A 22,173-nucleotide genomic window follows, 5' to 3' on the forward strand; every position below is an offset into this window, starting at 1 on the left:
TTTAATGAGGAAGCTGGTGACAGACTCAATTCTCATAATCTCCATCTAGATTTTAATTGCAGTAGCATTTTGTACTTCTCAATTGTGAAGACTCATATACAAATCTGATCCTTCCAAAACAGTGCCAACATATTTCAGAACTGTTTATGATTTCTCAGAATATAAAAAAAATATGCTGCTGGAAAATGCGCAAGTAACCCCAGTAGCCAGAAAAGTATTCTTTTTTTTTCTAGCAGTAAAGTGCTCCCCAAGTATTTGTGGGAGACCCAAGACTATGCCCATTGCTTGGATGTGGCTACTCTGGCTGGCTGCTACCATGTGGACTCTGCTTTTTCTTTCCCCTTCTGCCACAGCCCCCTCTAGTGGGTAAGTCCTGATACTAGCACATACTGGATACCACTCCCAGTCACCCACATGATTTGCAGCCCCGCCCCCCCCCCCCCCCCACTGGGTGCCATTTTTCACTTTGACTTAGTTAGACTTGCTGGTTCCCCTAGCTATAGCCACTGTTGTGTTCTTCAGCCAGTGCTGGTAGGCACTGCTGTTTTGATTCAGACCCTGTGGCTATCACTTGTCGTGAAACTCCCTTTATGTAGATGTGAGGTACTGAGTCCCCAGTGCAAGAATTACTATAGTGCCTTTTATGTGACAGAGAAGAACTAAAGCACACGGACCCAATTCTTAGATATTGTTAAGGCAAACAGTCTTAGAGCTATTCCTCTCCCTGGAAGTCAGATATTGACTAAGGAGAAGATCTAAGAGTAAAGACACCAGGCTATTGATTCCAACAAAACTATTCCAGGCTTTGTTATTAGATTAATTACTAAAAATAGGATTATGTCTTTTCCTTAGGAAGTACTCCAGTTCCTCAGCCAATGGTGGTTGCCATTTTCTACTCAACACACTAGGACAACTTTCCTCCATTAGTGAAACTAGTTCTCCTAGTCTTGAATGCTTCTTGGAAGGATGAGAGATGGAGTGAGACGTGTAGATAAACTAAAGTTATATCAAACAGTGTGATCAAATATGGCACATTCTTGCCAAATATTATAATTATCAGTAGTCACAGTCAAAATATTCATCCAAACCCATTATAATTCCAAAGACGCCAAAGCAACTGACTTTACATATTTGGTATCTCAGGGTCTAAAAGATCAGTCACCTTAATGATGACCCCTGGCTGTACATACATCTCCTTTCTACTTTTATTTTATAAGCAACAAAATAAAGTGTGATATATTACAATCACCAAATTCATTCTTCTACAGATTCTCATATATGAATGTTTTCACCATTAAAGAGAATTTTATCTTATAACAAACAACAGAAGTGGTGTAATTATTTTTATAAAGAGAATTTTAAAATAAAAATAATCTGTGCATATTTGAATAGAAATATAAATGTAAAATATGTATTAAGATTTTTTCTATATAGTCATCTTCCTAAAACATTCAGATCCAAGTGAAAAATATTAATCAAGTAAAATAAACAGGACTGGCAAATTTCAGGTTGATTCAAGAGCCGATGTGTATGAATAACAGGGATAATGGATGACATTTTCTGAGCACTCACAAGAGTAATCAGCATATATATGGTGACTGCTATCATGTATTAGCTCATATAATCTTTTTTTTTTAAGATTTTATTTTTTTAGATTTTATTTATTTATTTGACAGAGAGATCACCAGTAGGCAGAGAGGCAGGCAGAGAGAGAGTGGGGGTGGGGAAACAGGCTCCCCGCTGAGCAGAGAGCCAGATGTGAGGCTTGGTCCCAGGACCCAGGGATCATGACCTGAGCTGAAGGTATGAGGCGCCACTCAGGTGCCCCATTAACTCATATAATCTTTGCAGCAACTCTATGTAACAGAGTTGAGGAAACTGAGACAGAAATAAGTTATCTGATAATGGTGAATGGCAGAGCTGGGGGTCAAAACCAGTCTGATTCTAGCCCTAGAGCTCTTAACCCATATACTATATTGTCTCCCACAGGTAGCAGGTTCTCTGTAAGAAAAACATGCAAATAAATTCCATGTAGATTATTTCTAAAGGGAAATTCTGTAGATTCAGAGAAAACAGCAGCAAAACAAAGCCAACATTTCTTTATCTTGTTAGCAGAATATGCTACATGACATTACACCAAGAGTTAATCAAACAATATTAAGACAACTTTTTGTTTCATTGGGGGAAAAAGATTTTCTAAAAAATTAGAAAAGTTCTCTCCACAATGTCCTTCCTCTTTTGTCTTTTGCCCTTTTCCTAAAGGGTCTGTTATCCACTTATAGATGGCGAATGTGTTTTTTTAAAAAGGTTTTATTTATTTATTTGACAGAGAGAGATCACAAGCAGGCAGAGAGGGAGGCAGAGAGTGGGGAGGGGCAGGCTCCCTGCTGAGCAGAGAACCTGATGTGGGGGCTCTATCCCAGGACCCTGAGATCATGACCTGAGGCAAACACAGAGGCTTAACTCCCTGAGCCACCCAGGGGCCGCTGCATATTTTTTTTTAACCTACAAAATTTCTTGTATACTTCAGAAGGCCACACTATTAGTGGGAATTATGGAGGAAAATATAAAATTTGAAACTAAAGGATGTGGATCATATTTCTAATTATTTTACCTTGTATTTATGAGTTTTTTTTTAAAGATTTTATTTATTTTATTTGACAGAGAGAGAGATCACAAGTAGGCAGAGAGGCAGGCAGAGATAGAGGGGGAAGCAGGCTCCCCGCTGAGCAGAGGGCCTGATGCGGGGCTCGATCCCAGGACACTGAGATCATGACCTGAGCCGAAGGCAGCGGCTTAACCCACTGAGCCACCCAGGCGCCCCGTATTTATGAGTTTTTTTCAAACACAATACACATTGTCTTATGGCTGTTTTTACAATATCAGCAGAGATGAATAATTTTAACAGTGACCTTATAGCCTAAATAGTCACTAAATGGCCCTTTATAAAAACAAGTTTGCCTACCCCTGGTCTCATACTGTTCCTTCATATAACAATGTGAAGCAAAACTTAGCTGTCAGAGCTGGACACAAGTAATAACTGTTGTCGGAAATGACAGAGAAAAAGACAAAGGAAAGAAAGAAAGAATGAGGATTACAAACACAGTGATTTCATATTTATCACCAAGAAATTGCTTGCAAAAAGAAATATGCACTCAGTAATTCTTAGCTAAAAACACATTACCTATTTTGCCCTAAATCCTAAATGGAAGTCATATTGGTTAGCGCCACTGTAATAAGGCAACGGAATGATGGGAAGACTGAAATGTTAAATATAAGTTTTCTTAGTGATTCCCTCTTCTTTCCTTCTTTTTTTTTTTTTTTTTAAGATTTTTATTTATTTATTTGAGAGAGACACAGCGAGAGAGAGCATGAGAGGTGAGAAGGTCAGAGGGAGAAGCAGACTCCACATGGAGCTGAGTGCCTGATGCGGGACTCCATCCCGGGACTCAGGGACCGTGACCTGAGCCGAAGGCAGTTGCTTAACCAACTGAGCCACCCAGGTGCCCCTCTTCTTCCCTTCTAAAGAGAATTTCTACTACCTGGTCTCTGTGGGCTACGCAGAGGGAAGAGACACAAATATTGGGAGAAACCTAAACCTATGACAAGGAGATCCTGAAGGCAGGAGTGAGCAACAAGAGAGAAAAGAACATGTCTCTGGGGACGGGTGGGTACAACAAAGAGGAGAGTCCCGGGACATGACGAAGAGGGAGCGGAGCCCCCGAGTCCAACTTCAGACCTCATGCGCCGTGTAATGGGGCCGCATCTTTATATCTCAGTAATAGTCACTGTTGCTCCAGGACCTGCAGCCCGAGAACCTGAAAAGATGTATTACCTGAAAAGAGGGAGAGATTTATAAAGTGCCACTTCACTCAGCTTCTCAGTCTCACTCCAGACCACAAAGGACACCTCTCAAACTGCCTGGACTGGGAAACAGAGAAAAGAACCTGCACCGACCAAAGGTCGGCAACCCCTCCTCCCAAACAACTTCAACCAGGACAAGAAATACTGCTGGTCAGCAAGACTCCTAATCAAAAAACCTGGGCTAACAAGCCAAAGTCTGAAACCGAAAGGATGCCTTTATTCCTCCTGGCTGAGGCTACCGAGCAACCCATTTATCTTCAAGGAGCTCTTCTCTCAAATATTGCCCCAGAATGCTGCCTAAGGGGAAATGGCTGCAGCTGCTTCTTAATGCAATTTTTGTCAGGAAGATAAGTTTCCTCATTGAAAGGGTAAATGGAAGAAGAAAAGGCTTCTGCAAACTGTCATATTTCACAGGAAAAGGGCCTTTTAAAATTCCCCGGGAGTTTGATTTTCTCTTACAAACCAAAAGAGCTCTAATTGCCCTGCTTGGAGATAGGCAACATAGGCCTTGTTTCTTCCGTCCAAACCTCGACAAAAAGTTTAGTTCTCTGAAAGGCGGCTCTTCTTCTATTAAGTCACGTTCCTTATGGATATAAAGTTGGCTAATCACCAGTCTGAAAATGTGCTGCCTTTAGTGGAATGGGATTTTCTTTAGTCAAAAGAAAGTCACTTTTCAACTTGTCCTTCTGGCTCTCTGGCAAAGGAGTAGTGAGCCTCCTCCTTACTTTTTCTCTGGCTCCATTTCAATGTCATCAGCTAAACAGAAGGCTTTTCAATAGGCACCAACCCAAAATTACTTCTGCTGGAAGATCTCATGGAACGAAGCACCTGTAAAACAATTGATTTTTTATAGTATGATATACTTTAATTGGCTAAATTACTTTCATAAGGAATCTTTAGGAAGCCCACAGGTTCAGTTGAAGGCTAAGTCAAAAATGTGGGAGCAATGTACATTACCTTAGCAATACATAGGCTATTAGAAATGTCAACCATGGAGTCATTCACCTTAAACATTAAAGATTAACATACTCCTATAAGATGGAAGACAATTTGGGTATTTTCTCCCTCATTTATTAAAATGGTTATTGACAACTGTAGATAGAACTAGGACCATGCCAAGGTCTAGTGATAAAAAGACATATTGTACCTGCTCTCCAGAAAGACTGAGAAACTAGCAAAAAAGCAAGTATCCTATAATAATAATATAGCATAATCATACTCATGATATGAATAAAATGAGTGAAGGAACACGGAGGAAGTAACTTGGCTAGGACTCAGGGGGAAAAAAAGGATGCATGAAGCCTTACCTACAAGGGAAAGTCTAGCCTAGCTGAGCTTTGAGAAAAATCTGAATTTGCCAGGCAGGAGAGCGATGACGGGGCATTTATTTCAAAGACACTGAAAGTCTGTATGCATTACTTTGAGGAAAGGCAGAAAACCTGGTGAGCCCAAGAGGCAGAGTGAAAGGGTGTGAGAAGAAGTTAGCAAGATGGGTTTTTGTAAGGCCCTGAATACCATACAAAACATTAAAACCTTCTGGAGACTCTAAGGACTGTCAAAGATTTCTGAGTAAGGAAGAAACTTGGGACAAAACTACAGGCCAGAGAGACTACCATGACTTTGCCATTTGCTTAAACTAAACTTGAACAATAGACAGTGTATAGCAGACTTTAAAAAAAAACACATTTGTTTTTAGATTTTATAGTCAGTTCTAGGATAGGGACAGAGAAGAAATCCCAACCAACTACTTTAGACTTTACATTTTGTGGGCATGCTCACACTCAGATACCAAAGTTAAACTTGAATAAAATGGTATTTTCAAAGTTATCAATTTTGTACCCTAGTTATGAAGATTGGATTTCTATTTAAGATGCCTATGTCTATAAGCACCGTACATACTCAGGAATTATAAAATTTATATAAGAGGGACTGGAGTCTAATATTGTCATCATTATTATATTAACATTATTCTTTATGTAACAGGTTTATTTTCTTTATTATGCTTTCCTTTGCATCTTCTTTTTGGGCAGAAGGAAGAGTAGAATGTTGATGTGCTTTATAGTGGCTGAATGCAAAAAATCTCTTTTCGTGGGGGGAATGTAGAAAAGATGCAAAAAAAAAAAAAGCATGAGAGAGAATTTTCTTCATAAAGATATTCTGAAGGCATCCTGCTGTGTCAGTTAGATCCTACAGCTGCTCAAAATAGGAAATATCCGGAAGCACTGCGCTGTGTAATGGGAGAGGAGCTCTCATTTGTTAACTTCCTTGCTCCAATGGTGTCCTAGCTAGAAAGTCATCTGGGGTATAAACTAAAGAAAAATACACATTAGGGTTACATTTTATACAAAAATGTATTAATATGATCAATATTTAAAACCAAACCTGAAATTCAGAATGTTCACTTGCCAAAAAATTCTATACACACACACACACACACACACACACGCACGCACACAGCACAGGTATACATAAAATAAGTCTTGTTTAAATAAGCTTTAATATGAAAACTATTAAGGTCTGTTGCAAACTTGTTCATAAAATGGAGTTAAACATTTTTATAGTATCTTTTCAAACAGAAAACAATTATATTAAGCCATCAGCCCTTCCTAGCCTTGCGTTTTACTAAAGTCTTAAAGGGAGAAGTTAAACACTGAATCTTTATAGAGATCCAAATAAAATAAAGAAACAAGGATGAGATTTAATATTGTAGGTTCATTGACCTTCCTTTGTAAAAATAAAACAAAAAAAAAAAAATCAGTGTAAGTGAATAGTTATAATCCTCAATGACCAAGAGAGGTAAGAAGATGGGATTAAATAAATGGACAATGTAATGAGGGAGGATTGTCCAAAAAGCCCTCCATGTTTTCAGCCTAGATTCTTTTCAATAAAGATTGATTACAGCCTTCAAGGCAGAATGTATGTCATTATTCTTCAGGAATCCCATCATGGGAGGCTAAACTCCTCCTTTGCTATTTTTATTAGCCTGTGTGCCTTTACACCTGAAAAATATACAGGGAAAAAGAGCATCAACTCCTGTATTTTATAAATGTACCTCCATGTAACCAAAGCAATGGATGGGTTTGCTTTAGGATTTAATCATCCAACACGGGTAGCTACATGTCTCCAATGTTCAGATTTTCCTTTATACCCTTGGCTACCAACGTTCAGCCACCTTGATGATACGCATGTACTGCGGATTTACTACAGCTTTTTATTTCACAAAGGTTATTACAAAATTATGTAAACCCAACCCCTCTGTAAATGATCTATCCTACAGATTATCCATTTATAAAGGGTTTTAAGAAATATGTTTTGTGATTCTTCTTTAGTTCATGTCAAGGTTTGAAAATAATATATATACTAAAAAGGGGTTTTCTGAACTACTCTATCTACCTCTTGTTTCCAGTTGTGTTCATTCGGATTTATTCTTTGTGGAATTACGGGGCAGGGTTACATTAGGCAGAGATTCAAGGAGAATCTGACAAATGGAATCCGGAGTCCTTTCTCCACACCTACCACCCAGGCTTTGGGAACTTCAGCTCCCCTTCAGGGAAAACAGAAAAATAACAGTTGTATATGTAATAAATGATACTTTCTGCTACCTACTCATGTTTTCTACTGCATTTCTTTGATTCCAAGTTGCCACTGATTATAAGCCTCACTTGTGAATTAGTGAACAGTTTTTCGGAACATTGCTGAATTAAGTGAGTCAAAACATTAGTCTTAGGATCAAGAAAAAAATACTTTTGAGGAAATGCTTAGCTAGCTTTAAAGATCTCCAACCATCAATTACTTTGTTAGGAGGATGCCATCCAGTTATAGAAGGTCCTATAGGTAGATAGATAGATATGTATGTGTATATATATATACACACACATACATTCTACACATGTACATCTATCTATCTATATATTATAGAGAGATAGATATGTATATATATATATATACACACATACATTCTACATATGTACACATATATCCTATATATACATATATATTCATTAAAATAAATTAATTTATTTGATATATATAAATTATTAATTCAACAACAAAGTTACTGAATAAATTAATTTCAACAACAAAACTTTTAAATAGCTTAAGGTAGGGAAAATGGAAAAAAAAATACCACTTATGGGATACTGGCTACTTGCCCTGTGCTATGTGTTTTATATACGTTCTTTCTTTAAAGATTTACTGCAATCCTATGAGACACATTCTACTTTACCCACTTTACACTAAACAAAACTCAGGCTCGGAAGACGTAAAAACAGTAAAATACTTGACCACAATAAGGCATCTAGTATGCGGCAGAATAGCCATTCAAAAAGTCCAACACGGGGTGCCTGGGTGGCTCAGTAGGTTAAGCCGCTGCCTTCGGCTCAGGTCATGATCTCAGGGTCCTGGGATCGAGTCCCGCATCGGGCTCTCTGCTCAGCAGGGAGCCTGCTTCCTTCTCTCTCTCTCTCTCTGCCTGCCTCTCAGTGTACTTGTAATTTCTCTCTGTCAAATAAATAAAATCTTTAAAAAAAAATAAATTAATTAATTTAAAAAAAAAAAAAAAAGTCCAACACCCTTTCCATTATAATTCCTCTCCAAGAAATGTCGAATTGACAGGTTTACAAAACACTAACAAAATCACTGCTAAAATATACTTTTACATACTTAAAGCAATGTGTTTAGAAAGGTATCTTTAACATTACTTCCCCTCAGTTCTTCAGGAATATTTACTCTCTCATCACTAATACTAACGCCAATGTCTTTCCCAGAGATAATTCTGAACGACTCTACTATTACATTCTAATTAACGTCAACTTTTCAAAAATTCAGTTAAGATCCCATTATTTTCACATAAATCAAGATACTCTTTCTTTAATGAGACTTAACAACTGATGGCTTGCATTCTATTCCTGGCTGTACGTGCCAGGAGGGAGGCAGTGAGGAACTTGAGTGAAGGCAGGCTGGCCTGGCTCTGAGTCACGGCTCCACTAGCCTCCAAGGGACCCTGGACTAGTTATGGAGCTTCTTTAAGACACAGTGTCATCGGTATTTATGAGTTCATGTTCTACAAACTCTTAGTCCATGGCCTAGCACAGAGTAAGCCTACTTCATTCCCTCCATAAATACTTCAAATGTTACTGAGGTACAGAGCCTATCAAAGGGAACTGGAAATTTCAGTGCATTAAACTGTAGCTTGGGCAGTGAGGACAGTGCACTCACTGTGTTTCATACAGAGAAGCAATTAAAACTAATTTTAGACTCAGGCATATAATATTCAGCCCCATCGCTAATTAACATATCAAATATTGCCTTCCCTCTGGGATTGGAGGAACACTGGTGAAAACTGCGTAACAGTCACAACATGCGCCTTTTAGAGATCACATCTTGATCAAAACACTCAAGAACTGTGGCAAAACTTCAGTTTGCAACAAATGAGAAATACCTTAAAAGATGTTTCCCAGAATTTGTTCCACAGACACTAACCTCTAAAAGAAAAAGATCTCCCCGTAATTTCAATTTCGTGTAAAATATTCCCTTCTGGTGATGATCATGTGCTCTGTGACCATCTGCAGTAAGGAAGCCTATTTTACTTTATTTACAGATTTATAATTACCCGAATTCACATGATCACAGATTTCTTTTTCTTCACATAACATCTATTAAAATAAGTTCTATGGAAACATAGCCTAGGATTCAACATCCTCTTTAAATCGCCACCAAAAGGTGCATTAAAAAAAAAAAAAAATCTCTTCTTTAATCTCTAGTCAAAGTAATGGCATTATGAATCTCCTCTTCAGTTTTCAGAAAAATTGTGCTACAGAGGCATGAGGGCATGTTAAAATTTCAACTAATTTTGTGCTGAGGTCTGCAGGATGAGAACGGCATATGCTACCTTCATGAACTGTTTAAGTTCCATAAAAAGCTGTATTATCTGTATGATTTATTCATTTTTTTTTAAGATTTTATTTATTTATTTGACAGAGAGAAATCACAAGTAGGTAGAGAGGCAGGCAGAGAGAGAGAGGAGGAAGCAGGCTCCCTGCCGAGCAGAGAGCCCGATGCGGGACTCGATCCCAGGACCCTGAGATCATGACCTGAGCCGAAGGCAGCGGCTTAACCACTGAGCCACCCAGGCGCCCTGATTTATTCATTTATTTATTTATTTATTTCTGGCAATGGATTCCTGCTACAGAAATAATGTATCTTTAGGCTATAATACGTCTGGAAGAATTCATTTTTGTCCTAGCAAGAGGGTGCAAAAAACACATTGGACTAGGGATTCTTCCTCATCACAAAATAGCAACATGTATATCACAACTGATAACTCTGCTTATTGTAAGGAGGAAAAAAAAGCTCTTCCATGGTAAAACAGGTGTCAGCTTACTGGCCACCAGTTTAGGAAAGTCTCATTAAATTCAAAACATCCAAATGAAAATCAAATAACCATGGCAAATAGCGGGCCTCATTTGCATGTTTCTAAAATCTACTGCAAGATAGAATATGCTGTACCCTAATTATATTGGTTTCCAGTGAATTTAAAATTAAAATTAGAACTTTCTCATTTAAAAAAAAAAGTGTATGTACTTAGGGAATTTTAAAAGTTCTAAGAATGAAACTATAACTCTTACAGCATGATTCTAAAGGAATAGTAAATCTCAACCAATCTTTTTTAATTTTTTTTTTTAAGATTTTATTTATTTACTTGTTAGAGAGAGCACAAGCAGGGGAGCGGCTTAACCGACTGAGCCACTCAGGCATCCCAGTCTTAACCAATCTTGAAAGCAGTCATGATGACAGCAACTACTTTTCAACAAACGAGAGGCCAATATTCTACCATCCTGAAATGATATGTCACACAGCATTATGACTATTTGGAATATTAGGATAAAAAATACAAATTTAAAAAAAATGAAGATTCTCCATATCCTCCTTACATATCACTTGACTTAGTGGTCTTTGATGTTCTTCATGATCACATGTTTCTAATGACCACTTTTCTAAATAAGAAAACACCTCCAAAGTACATTCTAGGTAGCTCAAAGGAATGGCTCATCCAAACACGTCTCTTTTCGGTGGCATCTGATTAGATGGCTTGTGCAGATGAACTATAGACATATACCAATGTAGGTACCCTTCATTAAATCTGAGGGGTAATTTTAAGTTCAACTCATTTATAAAGTCATTAGCTGACACAGGACTTCATATTATATAACAAACTACAAAGGTTGCTATATTAAATTAAGCCTTGGGCGCCTGGGTGGCTCAGTGGGTTAAGCCGCTGCCTTCGGCTCAGGTCATGATCTCAGGGTCCTGGGATCGAGTCCCGCATCGGGCTCTCTGCTCAGCAGGGAGCCTGCTTCCCTCTCTCTCTCTCTCTGCCTGCCTCTCCGACTACTTGTGATTTCTCTCTGTCAAATAAATAAATAAAATCTTTTAAAAAAATAAATAAATAAATAAATAAATTAAGCCTTATAACTAGCTTTCAAGAAACTAACATTTTTTATTTTGACGGTTCATAAGTAACCGAGTTCATTGAAGTCCACCAATCTGAGTCACTCAAGTTTGAGAACAACATAGATGGAATGTTTGTGTCAACCCAAAATTCATGATAAAATATAATTTCCAATATGATGGCATTTAAAGGTGGAGCCTTTGGGAGGTGATTAGGTCATGAAGGCTCTTATAAAAGAGGCAACATTAGTGCTTTTATTAAAGACATCCAAAATATTTCCTTTACCCCTTCTCTTGTACAGAAACACAGCAAGAAGACATCCATCTATGAAGCAGGAAGTGGTCCCTCACCATACACCAAATCTGCTGGCACCTTGATCTGGGACTTCCCAGCTTCCAGAACTGTGGGAAATTTGTATCTGTTGTTTACAAGACACCCAGTGTATGGTATTCTCTCATAGCAGCCCTAACAGATGAAGAAAGGAAGTAACTTAATAAATGAGGAAGCATGTATAAATATCCAGGGTGGTAGTGAACTTCCAGTATGACTTGCAGTGATTCTAGCCTAAATGCATACCCCCGTGCATCCTCTCCTACAATGAATAGAGCTGGATGAGCTATCATTTCTGTAGAAATGAAGTACAGCATCTGAGGCAAGGTCATGGATGACATGTGGCTTTTGCCTTGTCTTCTTGGCTTGCTCACTCTGACAGAAGTCAGGTACCATGTAGTGAGGACACTCAAATGTGGAAAGGCCCAGATGGGGAAGAATGAAGACCTCTTGCCAACAACTAGCCATTGTGAATGAAACACCTTGGAAGCCACCCGGCATCAAGCCTTCAGATGACTACAGCCCTATCTGGCAAACTGATTCAATCTCTTGGTAAACCTCCAATCAGAGCATCCAGCTAAGCTGCTTCTAAAGCTTTGAGCAGCAAAAGCTGTGTGAAATGATAAATATTTATAGTGTGTTTCAGCCATTAAATTGTGGGGTAGTTTGTTACACCGTAATGGATACTATTAAGTTTTGGGGTGATCTGCTGCATGGTAATGGATAAGTACACCCAACAAAGCAATCCACAGTGTTTTGTAGCTCCTGACGTGTTATATGTCCATTTCATAAATAAGGGGCGTGCGTGTATGTGTGTGTGTGTGTGTGTGTGTGTGTATTCTAGTGGTAAGGTGTGTATACATATTCTAAATATATTCTAAATACATGTTCTAGTGGGAAGCACTGAGTAGAGACTTTCAAAGAAGTGGAGCATTTCTTTTGAATGTCATACACTGTATGATGAGTTACAAAGAGCACACAACAAATATAAGTTCCAACAGGGCATGGATTTTGCCCGTTTTATTTTCTACTGTATCCTTAAGACCTGGAATAGTGCCTGGATTACACTGGGTGCTTAATAATTAGTAGATGGATGAATGTATGCACAGTAGGGAGGGCATCTCCCAAGTAATTCGCATTAATTACACTCTTTGCTTTGGAGTTCTTCCTGATATTATAGAAAGGAACACCAGAAAGGAAAAGGAGTATTTGCTTTGCCACGTCTGCTTGAAAGACACAATCTGCACTGTTACAAATGTTCTCCTAAGCCTTCTTCCTTCTTCTGGTTACAAAGGACCCTCCACTCAAACTGAAGCTGGCTTTAGGCTGAACTAACACCGATTGCAGCTGTTTATCTTCATGCACTCAGGGTAGAGTTTGGTAACACGTGATTGCTAAGGACTACACAGAAAGCAAAAGAGGGCAGAGAAGGAATATATACTCAAGACTGACTCCGTTCAAGAGTACATTGAAATGATATGAAATCCAATCATTTCAACCTCTTAAAATCTGTAAGACTCCCAGTTAAACAAGTTGGCCTCTACTCCCTCTTATAAGAAAACACAAGTAATCATAAAATGTATTTAAAAGGAATAAACCCAGAACTACAATAACCATAGAAAGGGAGATAATGACAGAGAGAGGAGTGGAGGAGGTAGAGACAGAGCATAAATCCAGAATACTAGAAAGCAGAATAATGGGAGCAAACTGACTTTGGGCAGAGAAAGCTGAAAGTCCAATGCCAAGAAGGGGTAAAAGAAGGACTAAGAGTCAAGAAACAAGCAAATTAACTGGCAGAAATCAGAAAAAGACGGGAATAGGGTGCATCTTGTATTCCTGAGGGTAGTGGCAAAGGTGAACCTAAGAAGAACGGTTGACTGAGCATCTAAGAAGCACAGAGGCCCTTTGGTCCAATCGTCCAACCTTAGCAACCAGATGACTGCAACTCCTCCACCTACACAGGGGACTTACTGTTCTGTTTCCTGAGAAGGTGAATCAAATTATAAAAGATCCCAGAGTGAGGTAACTGCTAAGAGTGTCATAAAACAGGAAATAAGTAAATGTCCAGTCAATGTCTATGTCCTCGAAAGTAATCCCCCTTCTCTATCACACACTCCAGCCACCCTTCCCCAGTTAGTTCTAAGAATGAGGGCAGCTTAGGGGGAAGGACTTGTGATTATTCCTCTGTGAGCAAATTGGCAAACAAGATAAAACACCTACAGTTAGTAGTAATTTGGTATAGAATCTACAGATGTAGATGTAGACAGATACATAGAGACACAGAGTTTGGTGTGCATATGTCAAATGAAATGATCAAAAATGAAAAAGTGAACCAGGAAGTCAAGTTCTACCCATAATTAACAGGTAGACAATAGGACTCTAAATGCTTTATCTGCAAATATGAATAGACAATCAAGATAAGGAAACAAGAAAGAAGGAAAACTGCAGAGAACAATAGAAGACAGACAAACATGAAATAAGTACAGGATATTACATAAAATTTGAAAATTAATGATAAGAACAGAAATAATACATTCAGTAAAGAAGAGGAAAGAAAGAACTGAAGAAATTTTACAAAGTAGAACAAGAAAAAAATGGAAATTAAAGAGGAATAAGAAAATTAGAAGACCTACCAAGTTGGTCTAATATCTATATTACAGAAGCTCCAGAAATGTAAAACAGAAAACCAAGAGAATAAAAGAAAATGTTTCAGAAAATATACTAGAACATAAGTGACCAGATAGAAAGGAACTACTAAGTATTTCACATAATGAATAAAAAAAAAAAAGATTCAACCTAAAGTACATCAATGTAAAATTTCAGAACACTGAGTGAAAAGAGAAATCTCTAAAAACTTTAATAAAAGGAAACTAAAAACACTAGAAAGCAAGCCAAAGCCAAAATATTAGGTAACAGGATAGCATCATACTTCTCAATAGCACCTGAGTGCTAAAAGAAAATGGAGAAATGCCTTTAAAATCTGGAGGTGGGGGAGTATTTTTAATCTATATTTCTAAACTCATTCAGACTTCAACCAAATGTGAAATTAGAATAGAGACATTTTTAGACTATATAATATCTCAAAAATGTACCTTCCATTATGTAATCTTTCTCTGGAAGTTATAAGAGAATGTGTCTCCCTAAAATGAGAAGAAAAGCTAAGACACAGGAAGACCTGAGATCAGATGGAAGGAAATACAAAACGAGAGAGAAGCAGAGGGAATTCGGGGATGACAATGAAGGGAAACTAGGTACGACAAATGGTAGCAGAATTACAGAACTGAATCAGATCAGAACATGAGGACAGACAGATGTAACACAGCTGCATGAGGGCTATCTCCAAGTAAACAAAAATAAAAAATAAAAACATGGTGCGTTTAGAATGAATGACAATGCAAAGACAGAAAAGAGAAAATGCATTCCTTTTCTCTTTCTGTCCAGAAAAACACCATTATTACAGAAAGTAATCAACAATGAATAACATATTCATGGTCATAATTTTATTATTAAATATTGATTTCACTGAAAAGTGACATAACCAATTGAAATAATGGAGGAAAATACATTTTAAAAATTATCCCTTTTATAATCAGAAATCTGAAGACATTACACAAATGTGAAGAAATTAAGGTATTTAGAAACAGCTAAATCTGAGAAAAAAGCAGCTTAAAGTGTTGAAAGTAGCTGCCCCAAGGAATAAAAATAAGAATAGGGAGGTGAAGAGAAGGGACATTTTGTTACAGACCCTATAACTTAACAGACCCTATAACCCTGAAACTACCAACCTTTACGCTAAACATACATGTTAATTGTTTAAAAAAATTTTAGGTTTAAAAGATCAAACCTAACTTAATTGACTATCCCAAAAAGTATATAAATATTATACTTAATAAGACATGAAAAACTTTCATCCACATATGGGTACAATAGGAAAAAAATAAATTGCATTTCCCAAAGGAAAAATACTTTCCTCCATAAGAATGGGAAATTCAATTTCTTCACCGTCCCTCTGACATAAAAGTCTTCAACAACAAACTTCCCATATTAATACAATCCAGATAGAGTTGTAAAATCTAACTAATAAAAAAGCTAAACAAATGAGATCTGAAATGGGTCCATCAAGAAGGGATATAACTACCTCATGTATCCTGGAGTATATTCCCGCTACTTCGTCTACATAAACATGTATGTTTATACATACATATATACATACATATACATACATACATACATATACACACATACACAAGGACACAAAAATTATTTAAAATTTGAATGTAAGATCCAGAAATATAATTTTTCTGACTGCCATAGAATTAATTTTTTTCTGAAAGTGTTTTGCTCAATATAAGAATTTCAACTTAACTTGTAGATCTGTAAATTTCAGATAGATCATTTATGAGTATTACTCTGAATAAAAAAATGGAGCTAAACATTTCCATGACTTGGTAGATTTTAGAAAAGCACACATTCTAAATTTTGAAGGTTTTAGTTCCAGAGGTTGCACATCATTCGTTTTCCAATTAAGTATATGGACTTTCTTGATGACAAACCCAGTAAATTTTAGGAAAGAATACATTATAGAAAAATTAGGGATTTCATAAGTACATCTATATCACCCACAAAATAGCTATGTTTACAAATAGATTAAGAATAGGTTTTACAACAGAAACAAAAATTGCATTATTTTCTTTAATGAGAAAATCTCTTTCATGTATTATAAATAATTACTTCCTGTTGTCAGAGTTCTAACTAAAGCTTCTCAGAGTGGTATAACTGAAATCACATATAGTATCAAACTGAGAAATATCTGTGTTCTTCTTTGTCAATACTTTATAAATAGTAAGAGTAATAAGCAGGTAAATACTGAGTATTTTCCTATGTCAATATATACATTTAGCTGCCTTTAACCTGCATTTATATAGAACTCTTAGTACTACACAGTATTTTATGAGAGTCTCTACATGCATTCTAGTATTACTTAAAAAGGATATTTTACAGCATGACAGGCACATACTCTCACCCTAACCCACAGCCTACTCCTATCTCCCAACCCTAACCCCGACATTCTGGAAAAGTCTCTGAACTACAGGATATCAATCACATACCCTCACCCTAACCCTAACCACAGGCCGGAAAACATGGATTCCTGAACACATGATAAGAAAAGATGAGAAGCATCCTAGCAATTCTAGAGAAGACCTAAAACATTGAAGAACTGGTAATGTTTCTGAAAACAGCTGTGACTATAGAGATATAAACAGACAGAACAACTGAGTACCTATATAGAGTATTTGGAGCCTCAAATCCCGTTTGGCTTAGCACAGTAGATGGCTGCCCTATCTATTCCCATACCAGAAGTCCAGGATTTTACCATCCCGAAAGGTTTCTGAACTGCAAGACACCATGCACATAACCAACTCGTAAGTCTAACCATAACTTTAACCCTAAACACTTAACCCTTTACACTAACCCTTTCTCTCCAATCTTTACCCTCTGAAGAGGTCTCTGTACTGCAGGTTCCCAGGCACATACCTTCCCCCTGACCCTAACCCTCACTCTAATGCTGATCCTAGATGTGAGAAAGTGGATTCCTGAACATACAATAAGAAAAGCTGAGAAGCAGCCTAGTTCTTCTACATAAGATCCCAAACATTTAAGAATTGGTAATATTTCTGAGAATGGGTATGAAGGTAGAGATAAAAAACAAAACACAACAACAACAAAAAAAAGGACAATCAAATATTTATCTGAAGAGTATTTAGAGTCCTAAATCCCTTCTTTGCCTCAGCTCTGTGGATTGCTGCCATGTCAGTTCTCACCACAGCAGAAGTCTAGGGTCTTATTCTCTGGAGAAGTCTCAGAACTGGCAGATGCCAGGCACATACTCTAACTCTAATCCTAACCCTAGCCCTAACACTAACCCTAAACCTAATCCCTGGAGAGGTCACCAAACTGTAGTTAACATGCTGGCAATAACACCAACCCGACAACTTACCTTGGCCCTAACCCAAAGTAGGTAGGGAAAAAAAGAAAAAAAGAAAAAAAATATTTAGTATATATGTGCCATGGAATATTACTCAGCCATAAGAAAGAATGAAATCTTGCCATTTGCAAGCACATGGATAGAGCTCCAGAGTATTATGCTAAGCAAAGAAGGCAGTCACAGAAAGAAAAATGTCCTATGACTTTATTCATATGTGGAATTTAAGAAATAAAACAAGAGCAAAGAAAAAAAGAGAGAGAGAGAGAGGCAAACCTGGAAGCTGAATCTCAACTCTAGAGAACTGATGGTTACCAGAGGCGAGATGGATGGGGGGATGGGTGAAATAGGTGATAGGAATTAAGGAGGGCACAGGCTGTGATGAGCATAGGGTGCTGTATTAAAGTGTCGAATCAGACACCTGGGTGGCTCAGCTGGTTAAGCAACTGCCTTCGGCTCAGGTCGTAATCCCCGAGTCCAGGATCGAGTCCCGCATCAAGCTCCCAGCTCCACAGGGGAGTCTGCTTCTCCCTCTGACCCTCTCCACTCTCATGCTCTCTCCCACTGCCTCTCTCTCAAATAAAAATCTTGAAAGACATAAATAAAAAATAAAGTGTCAAATCACTATACTGCACACCTGAAACTAATATTACACGGTATGTTAACTGGAATTTAAATAAACATGCAGAAAAAAATAAGGCAGCTCTTTCAGGCATTAATCTATTATTATTAATTAGATTAATTAATAATATTATTAATATATCGTTATTAGATTATGTAAAAGTTCCTTATGTAGATATTCACCTGTAGCTTCTTTCTTTTTGGTTTTGGTCTAATTAAAAAGCAGTTAACAGGGAGGAAACTGCTAATACACAGAGCTGGCAAGGAATTCTTGGATCCTTCTAGGTCTGACTTATATTTCTGAGCTATTACTGAATAGACACCACTCATTTTCTGGAGGTGGACTCTGATAATCACTGCCTTGATTCTATATGCTCAGAAATCTCATTCTAAGAATTTACCCCAATGGGCAAATTGAAAGCGGCCCACAGACAGCAGGAAAACACTCACAAGTCAACATGTACATCATTTCTTAAATTCATGCCACTATTCTAACAATTCAAATGTTCCTTCATTTGAAATGTATTGCTGGGACTCAACCAAACCCCCACGCCACTGTGCTCCCTGCTGAGGATGCAAACTTCTCAAGGACACATATATGGTCCCTGCCATTACATTTTCACATTCCTGTGGGAGAAGCTTACATTCCTGTGAGAGATACGTATGGAGAAAAAGGGAGAGAATGCACAACAGGACAAAAAATCCTGGAGTCCTGGAGTCCCCCCCCAAAAAAACCAAGCATGAGACCTAAGCAGTCTGAGCCACAAATGTGGAAAGAGTGCTCGACACTCAGTGAACCACATGTTCAAGAGCCCAGAATGAAATAGACTAAGATGCATTCCAGAAACCCGAAGATTATGGATGAATGTGGAATGCGGGGGCAGGGGAAAGAGTGACAAATGATGTAGCTGGAAAGGTCGGTGGGTGCCAAACCATGAAATATAAAGATTTTTGAGTCTTATCTTAAGGGCAATGGAGAAATTGTGATGTCTTTTAAATTTTATTCTCATCGAAGTGCTATTTATACACAATTACATATTTGACTGATGGGTCACACCTTCTTCCCCAGTACTATTCCAAGGAGCAACCTCTTCTACCCAGTTCTTCTTTTAGGCCACTTGATGGCCCTCAATTCCAAATAAAATGCTGATGTCTTGATGACTCAAGCTATTTATTTTTCCTTTCCACAATTTTTGGCAATCATATTATTTTTACAAATTTAAATACAGAATCAGTATCCCCTTGTCCTGCTTGTAAGATAAATCTATGAATGCTTCTACATCTCCCTCTATCTTCACATTCCTTTTTACATCTCTCCCCTCTGGCTACCTACTTTTTTTTTTTTTAAGTATTATTGCAATCTCATGAACATCTACATTCTAATATGAAAATCAGCATAAAATTTACACAGACTGAAATGTACAGACACTAAGTGTACAACTGCATATGTGTTAGCCAGTGTGCACAGTACTATAACCGACATGCCAATCAAGATACAGAACCTCTCCATTTTCCTGGAAAGTTCTGTCACTTCCCCTCACTGTGTAGTCAATTCTCAACCCCCACAGACAACCCCTCTTCTGATTTGCTATCACCCAGATCAAATCTACCTATTTCAGAAAATTCATAAAAGTGGAATCATATAAATTGTACTACTCTTTCACTTAATACGAAGTTGTTAGAGACATCCATGTTTATATATGTATCAGAACTTTATTAAAAAAAAAACTTCATTTTTCCTACATTGCTAAATAGTATTCTCTTGTATAAACATATAACAATTTGTCCATTCTGTTGTGGTTTTTTCCCAGTTTTCAGCTATTTAACTTAATGTAAGCATGTCTAACTTTCTACTTGTTCTGAATAAATACCTTGAATTAGTTATAGGCTAGGATGATAAATAAGACCAAGTGATAATAGATTCCCACAGCTCTAAATTCCCATTTATTATGATAAGAATTAAAAAATTATTAACTTTAAGGATTTATACATCAATGCTTTGTGAATCCAAAACTGTTGAATTTCACTTGAAGATTAAATCTGAACAATTATGTCTAATATTGCAATTTAAGAGTCATCAAGAAAATTACTCCTTTGGTATCACCAAAGGAAAAACATCTAGTACAAGGAAATTTTCAAAACCAACTGTGTAGCAGTATCCATAGTTCTTCAAAATCTAGAGAATCCTATTCACACTGCATTTAATGGGAAAAAAGAGCTTTGAAGGTATGGTGAGAAATGCACGAAGAAAGTAGCCTAAAAAAGTAAAAAATAACCCACTTTGCTTCCTAAAAATTTAAGCCCATCGGAAAATCTCTTACATACCTCTCCTGAGGCATTTAAGTAGCTTAGCAAAGAGTCTTCTAGTTTTTGCTCTACAATACAAACTATAGCTTTGTGTTAGAAAAAGCAAATAAAAAACCCTCTCTATCCCAGTTATAGGTGGGAACAAAACAGAAGGAAGGCCCAGTGCACAAGTTATACAATACTGATGGAACAAAAATAAAAAGCAGAGAATCAATCTTAGACACAAACACTGCTAAGAACAGATATTGGGGGACACCTGGGTGGCTCAGGGGGTTAAGCCTCTGCCGTCGGCTCAAGTCATGATCCCAGAGTCCTGGAACTAAGCCCCCATCATCGGGCTCCTGGCTCAGCAGGAAGCCGGCTTCTCCCTCTCCTACTCCCCTTGCTTGCATTCCCTCTCTAGCTGTCTCTCTGTCAAATAAATAAATAAAATCTTAAAAAAAAAAAAAAAAGAATAAATATTGGACCTAGAGAAAACCAAGGGGTACACTGGCTAATGAAAAAACATGAGTCAGTCACAGCAGAAAATAACGGATGAGTGGCTGGGGATGTTTAAAGGCAAAAGGGAATTTGGGAAATTACTATCCACACAGCCAAACAAATAATTAAATACTATTTTAATCTAATTTTCTCAAGCTAATATAAATAAATCAAAGATAATTTTTATTATGGTGAAAAATAAACTATTAGCAAAGTCATAAAAAATTATTTAAATCTCCTAAACTAATTTAAACTTATTTAATTGGAGCATGTTCCCTAGCCAGAGCTCTTAACACTTAAAAGTATATTTGCTAAATCTACTCTTGAAAGTAATACTGAAAGCACGTACTTTCACACATGATGAATCTTAATCTGGAAATATGTCATCAACTCTTTTGGTTATCTTTTCATAAAATATATTTTGAGATTATGGAAAATGTTTAAGGTAACACAAATTTTAGTACCAGAAAAAGGGAATAAACATAGAAGAACAATTATTAAAATACAATTAATTGGGGCGCCTGGGTGGCTTGGAAGGTTAAACCTCTGCCTTTGGCTCAGGTCATGATCCAAGGTCCTGGAATGGAGTCCCATATCGGGCTCCCTGCTCAGCAGGAAGCCTGCTTCTCCCTTTCCCACTCCCCCTGCTTGTATTCCCTCTATCGCTGTGTCTTTCTCTGTCAAATAAATAAATAAAATCATTAAAAAATATACAGTTAATTAAAGAAGTGACTGCATGGGAAAGGAAACAGTGTAACACCTTCAACTATAATACAATTTTTTTCTATAAACAGTTTTATCTCAGTCTAACCAGAAATTTCTTCTCATTCAAAAGGCAAAAGCACAAAATCTCTGAACCTAGTTTTATTCTTTCCTTTATAAAATTTTATATCACTTAAAATGGCATATAGTAAGTGGAGTAATTCTGGCATAGATTATTATACTTTTATCTCAGTCCAAAACAAACACATAAAAAAGTTCAACTAGGCATGTGGGCTTCTATCTATATATTAGCTGCATTATTGGCTACTGTCAATTACCTTGTGATCATTGCAGCCAACTGATGCTAATTAACAGTGAAACTAAAGTTCCTTTGAGTCAAATGTATAACCTGCCAAGAAATTTTCCCCCAAATAAA

At 37.3% G+C, this 22,173-nt stretch overlaps 1 protein-coding gene across 1 annotated transcript in view; it reads right to left on the reverse strand.

Annotated features, from left to right (window-relative positions):
• The window catches only part of LOC309859277 (uncharacterized protein), a gene marked incomplete at its 5' end in the record, with an annotated part of 89,843 nt that overhangs the window by 37,114 nt on the left and 30,556 nt on the right, over window positions 1-22,173 (reverse strand). The gene's annotated exons all lie outside the window — the stretch shown is intronic.

Source organism: Mustela nivalis (assembly GCF_964662115.1).
Source record: "Mustela nivalis genome assembly, chromosome: 2".
In the NCBI taxonomy this organism is placed as follows: Eukaryota; Metazoa; Chordata; class Mammalia; order Carnivora; family Mustelidae; genus Mustela; species Mustela nivalis.